Source organism: Varroa jacobsoni, unplaced genomic scaffold (assembly GCF_002532875.2).
Source record: "Varroa jacobsoni isolate VJ856 unplaced genomic scaffold, vjacob_1.0 scaffold_1156, whole genome shotgun sequence".
Classification (NCBI taxonomy): domain Eukaryota; kingdom Metazoa; phylum Arthropoda; class Arachnida; order Mesostigmata; family Varroidae; genus Varroa; species Varroa jacobsoni.
This window is the reverse complement of record NW_019214058.1, coordinates 183,712-189,711: the sequence shown is the minus strand read 5'-3', so window position 1 is coordinate 189,711 and position 6,000 is coordinate 183,712.

Below are 6,000 nucleotides of genomic sequence, written 5' to 3'. Positions count from 1 at the left end.
CCGTTAGAAGTCCCCAGCTTTGGAAGTGGGTAACATAGGTAAACGACTGGACAGGAAGGCAGAACAGATGAGTAGGGCTGTACTGTTTGTACTGCTACTTTACTGGCATTTACAAAGGTACAGGCCAGAGAGCAGCGACCCGTTGGGTGGAAAACCCTTTAGGTTTCACGAAAAGTTCCTCTGCTTGGGCATATATACATGGCTGTGAGTGTCATTCTACGGCATCACCTGGTTGAAGCACGGTTTAGGCTGCTATAACTGGCACTGCCTTATTCTATTCGTATCTGGCATTGTCTTGTTTTGGCGCTGTGCGTCTAGCAATTCCACACCGTTGCCTCAGCTGTTTCGCCTCTGCGATGCAAATAGGGAATCTGTTCCTCCGGTTCCACCCAGTGGTGGAAGACTTGAATCGTATAGAGGAGCTTGAAAAAATTAAATGAAACTTGTCCTCTTATGAACATATATCTGTAATGCAATGAATGCTATGGTTTATGTCATACCACAAGAATGAAGTAGCGTGGTAGGGGAGAGGAAAGGTTGAGGCACGAAGTAGTGTAAAATCAGTGCTATTTCTGCTTCTGTTTCAAGATTACTGACTAGCAAGATATGACGTTTGACAGCTGGTGAAATCCACGCAAGTGATGCTGCAAAGGTATACGACTTTCCTACACGCAGAAACCGTACGTAGACTGACTCACTCATAAACACAATAGTCATATAATAAAAATACATTACGGTTATCTATTTAACAGGCCGTAGCAGCGTTTCTGCCGAAGCATAGGCCGCATGGCCTGTGCCCTGGTGTCCCTAGCTGACGTTTTCTATCATTGGCCATAAAGGGTCTCCAGTAGTGATTCGTTGCTGCCAGAGATCTCTGTCGCCGAATATCCCTTCGTACTTATTTGTGTCAAACCTTCTAGCTATTTTTCGTGGCTACTTTTGCTCTCAGAGTCGACGAACATGATTTTCTTAGTTTCTCCGGCCGGTGCTGTCATTGCAACTAATTTCCGGCTACCGATTAACCTGTTCCCAAAGTTCTTGTATCCCTGAAGTTGCCAGCAATTCTGGAAAGACATACATGCGCGAAATCTGACCGAGGAGGAGTGCCCACTTTGTACTTAAATGTCTCTCTGTACAAGCTTTTCGGACGTGTTTCTGCCCAGCTGTTTGTCCCTATTTGCTGTTGAATCCTATTTCACCTGAAGTTAGTTATTAGCCTTTAGCTGCCTCTGATAGGCCCTCTGCCACGTAGACATGCACTTCAGGCTTTGCCTTCTTTGGTTGCCAATACTTTGAATTCTCATACCGCTTTTCTCTGTTGCTTCTTCTTCGTCATCGCTGTGGAAACATTTGTTGCCTTTGGAACACCATCATGTCCTCTTACAGCTTAGGTGTACCACTCATTCAGTGCCTGTTGTCGAAGCCGACTGCCTGCTTGTGATAATTTTTTTACACTTTCTTCAGGTAAACTTACAAATGCATATGTGATGTAAAGTCGAAAAGACTGAATATCCTTTATGGATCGTTAGTAACCTAGTTCATAGTAAGTAACGTAGTAGATAGTATAGCAGATCACCGGTTAGCCAAATCACGTACTGAAAAGACGTTTTAGCGATAGTCAACACGGTGAAAGAACTACGTTGACTTTAACACGTTGCCTATTTGCAAGCGTTGACCGACTCATGATCTCACGAGGAAATTACGAGAGCCGTTGAAGGAGTATCGTAGGACAACGTGCCGATCGGCTGTGTCTGCGCATTTTCTTACCTCGCTGGTCATGGCTGACAATGTTTTGGAAGAAAATCGGGCCCAGGTGATTTGCCTGTTACGTGCATTCTCTAGTAAATTGGCAATATGCTGGGTGTTTGGGTAAATCGGATGTTTTCTCTATAGCTCTCTCTATAGTTATTCATTGAAATATGCACTCCCGACATACAATTAATGAACGTTGGCTTCACTCGATCAGGGCAGGAGATCTATTTTGCAATCAGCTATTTTCATATGAAAATATGATAAAGTGGTTCTAGCTTGAAACCCCAAAGAAAAAAAGAGAGCCCCATTTCTACAGATAGAAATTATTGCAAAAAAACACCGACTGAAAAAACCTCCGTGTGACAACGTAGCTCTTACAGTAGCGTCATTTCAAAAAGTTAATGCATCTATTTCAAATCCCAGCAGCGGAGGAAATTCAATGTTACTGTTTGCCTGTTTCTGTAGAACTGTTCCGTTTTGCGCTTTGCCCGGCCCGTGACCATGTCTACGTCATTTACGAAATTCAAAATGTTGCTATACGCGTATGTGGCTTGTGTTGCTTTTCTCTAGTCTGAATAGTAAACGGGTGGGTATTGCTGTCCCTTTTAAAATGTGCGAACTTTTTAATGCTTCCTACTCCCTATTGTCTAGTAAGAAATTTCGCTTGACGCAGCTTCTTGAATCGTCGTAATCAGAGTTGCCGCTATGGCTTGCGTCGCCCGTACATTTCATCTATATATTTTTCCTTAGCGTGCCCCGCCTGCATATTCGTGGCTTGCCTTGCCCACATCGTAGTTTGGTATTAACAGACTACTTCGTCATTGTTCGTCTCCGTTGCTTAAGCTGTAAGGCGGCCAGATGCTGTTGGATAATGGGTCTAATGTAAAGGGTGGCCGAGTGTTTCTTGATTACGGCAATCCTAATTTGCACCACCCACCACCCACCACCCATCGAAAGCTGCGGAATATCAGGAGCTTGCGTCGGCTTAAGGTTCCACTTCGTTCTTCCGTCCAACACGCCATTGCTGTTGTTGTCGTCGTCACTGTTGTACGTGTCGTTGCCCGCTATACCGTCTTCCTCGCTTCCACACACGAGCTTGTATCGTTCGCCTTTTGGATGAAAAGATGGTAACCATCCTTTGGAGTATGCCTCGTGTGGATGCATATAGGGACATCGAAAACACTCGTACACACAGATACTCTCACAAACAAACATGCATAGACTATTTTAATCACCATTTATTCCTCACCCAAAGTCTACCTATTGAATTCTTTCTCGCGTTAGTCCTCCCTTTGACCAAGTTACGCACTTCCCACTTATGTAGTAACAAACTCCGTGGATATCTCAGCTTGTCGAAGAGCGTCTACGAGCGCTGAATATTCAGCCCTTTTTTTCTAGTCTCAGAAACTAGGATTGACGCTCTTACCCTATTCTCCTACCGTTTAAGCCCCTACTTTGTCCGAGGATATATTGCTCTCAAAGCAATTTCGCCACCATTACTATCACCGCTACCACGGGCCTGCACAACCACGGCTTGCCGCCGTGCGATTCTTTAACCCCCGTGCGCAAGGCGGACAATACTCGTGATCGTTATCTGTCGCTGCCGGCACCTCTCCCTTTCCTTCTTCTGCGTCCCTACTATTCGTCAGCGTCCACTGTCTGAACCGCCTGCTGCTACCGCCTTACTGGAGCCCCACCATCGTCGGTGCTATTGACCGCTATTACTCGTCGACGCCCGTAAATAAACGGTACGCTATGAGATTTTCAGGCCTACCGTTGCTACTGTTAGTATTACGAGGACGACAAAGAATGGGCGTTTCCTCGTTGTTGGTTGTTGCCGGTTCTCGCTAAATGTCGAACTCGTTCGGTGCTTCGAGCGGAGGTCATTTGTCCAACGTCGGCGTGCGGCGAGCAATCGTCCGACCGTAGGCTTCTAAAAGCTTGCCGATTGACGGCCCAAAGTGAAACTGTGACGCGTCTGCCACTTGCTATTGCCAAGCGCGCGTTGCTGGCAAAATCGTCTACGAATGCTAGCCGCGTAGCTACTACGAGCATCAGTAGGACTGACCCAAGCGAGTGGGCCAATAAAAATGTCAACAAGAAACGATGCCGAAGCACGAGCGGTGGTAGTGGCAGCTGAGGCTACACCAGTAGCTACCGCCTTTCCATAACACGAAAAAGGCCGGCAGAGATCTCGTTCGTGAGGTGTGAGTGCGGGAAGGGCAGGGAACGTTTATACTTTATCGATAGTTTATGGCACGCGGCTACCTCTGACCTGAACGAAAGCCAATCGACGCGGCCTATGTAGCCCCATGGCATTTGACTGAAAGTGAGTCGCCGGCTGGGGCTCGAATGCAACTGCCACTTCACCATTTTCAACGTCACAACTGCATTGCTTTTGGAGGTGAGAAGGCAGGCGGTACATGGATTGCCTCCGATGGGGGTTACTGACGGTGAGGCCAGTGAATTCCTGTATCTATGTAACGGAGAATTTCATCCCTCTTTTTCCTTTGCCTGTTTTCACAAATACGGTGAAGTCTGCGACAACTGTGAAGAGCGATCTTTACTAATAGTATGAACATTCTGAAACACCACTGATAGTTGTAGAGCTTAGGGAAGCTTTTCAGATTGTCACTAGCTAGGTAAATTATGATACGTACAGGATCTTTATTAGTGATTTTTACAAGACATTATATATATATACCAATATTATTGGTACGCGTACGCACGTATTTAATTTTTCCGTTATTATAGTAAAAATGATTATTTTTACGGAATGCAACGGAAGCCTATAAAATAACCTAAGCACCTTCTTCTCCATGGTTTTCTTATTTGTAGTCACTAAATCTGAATGATAGTAATGATAACAAAGAGCTTCAGATAACACACTTGATTTATAACGTTCTAGAGCAAAGCAAATCTTTTGTTTCGGTTGGATGGAGCTGGCATTCACCAGAGCACCAATGCTATTCTATTAGCATTTCTCGTATTATCGTACTCCACCAGCTTACCAGTGAGAAGCATCACCCTAACCATCATCAGCTTGCTTGAAGAGCCTCTTCGATATAGGGTGCCAGCTGCTGGATTCTCCGTCAGAGGAGCAGCCTAAAAGGCAGAAATAGTAGAATCAAATTTCTTTCCAGGCGACCCACTCAGCAACCCTTCTGTCGACCTAAGCATTCGAGCTGTCCGACCTGAGAAAGCTACAGTTCAGCTGAAAGCAGTGTTTTTTTTTTTGAAGGAATTCCATACAGCGGCAGTGATGCTCATCATGGAAAAAAATATAGTAGAAGCCAGCCGTAAAAACTTTTTTTCAAAACGCTACCTCAAACACAGCAGGGGCCTAATCTGAGATGTTCACCTGAGATGACTAAATGGAAACTGTTTTCGTAACAAATCAGCTCCGCACAGCTAGCTAGGACTTGAGATGGACATCGGTACCTTCGAAAAAGGACCGTGCGCCTATGACGAAACAGTGGACGAGCGTAGACCACATACATTTTTGTACAAATTAACATATTGTGCGGTTTCGTCTCACTGCGTGTCGCTCTGCATCAGCGTTTGACACGCTATCGTGGCAGTAGGTTAAAGTATCGCGACGGAACAATGATCAAGGTAGACAAATCGCTCTAGCTTGCGACGAAATCGCAGGCGACATTCCAATTAGGAAAACTGGAATAAGAATAAACCACTACCGTGACATGTCACCATTGCTGTCAAAGCTCTTGGGTACAGAGCATGATTCAAACTCACGGTAGATTAACTAACCGCGTGAGATCTAGCAGATTCTTTAATCTGCCTATTGTTAACTTATATTATTGTTTTATGGTTTACTATACGTTTAAGCATCTTCTAGCTGCATGAACCGGTACTTTGCACCCAGCCAGCTGTATATACTTTTTAATATGATAGTAATACTAATAATGCCATCAACACATGGATAAGATTAACAAAAGAACAAAAAAGTACAGTACTGAGACATTGCCTACACAGTAAATAAGCGTAATTAAAAAAAAAAAAATATTATTACCCTTTTTCTTTTCATTATGATGTATTTGTTGTTCTCGCATATTTCTAAGTACAAAAGATTTCCGCCATCAAACTATAAAGACACAATGTAGATAAGAGAATACCATACATTCGTTTATCTTATGCTATGGTGTTCAACCTTCGATTTTATTAACGTCAGCCATTACTGTGAATGTGGCCGCCGCTCTAACGAGTCTTTCCGATGTCCCGCAAATGTTC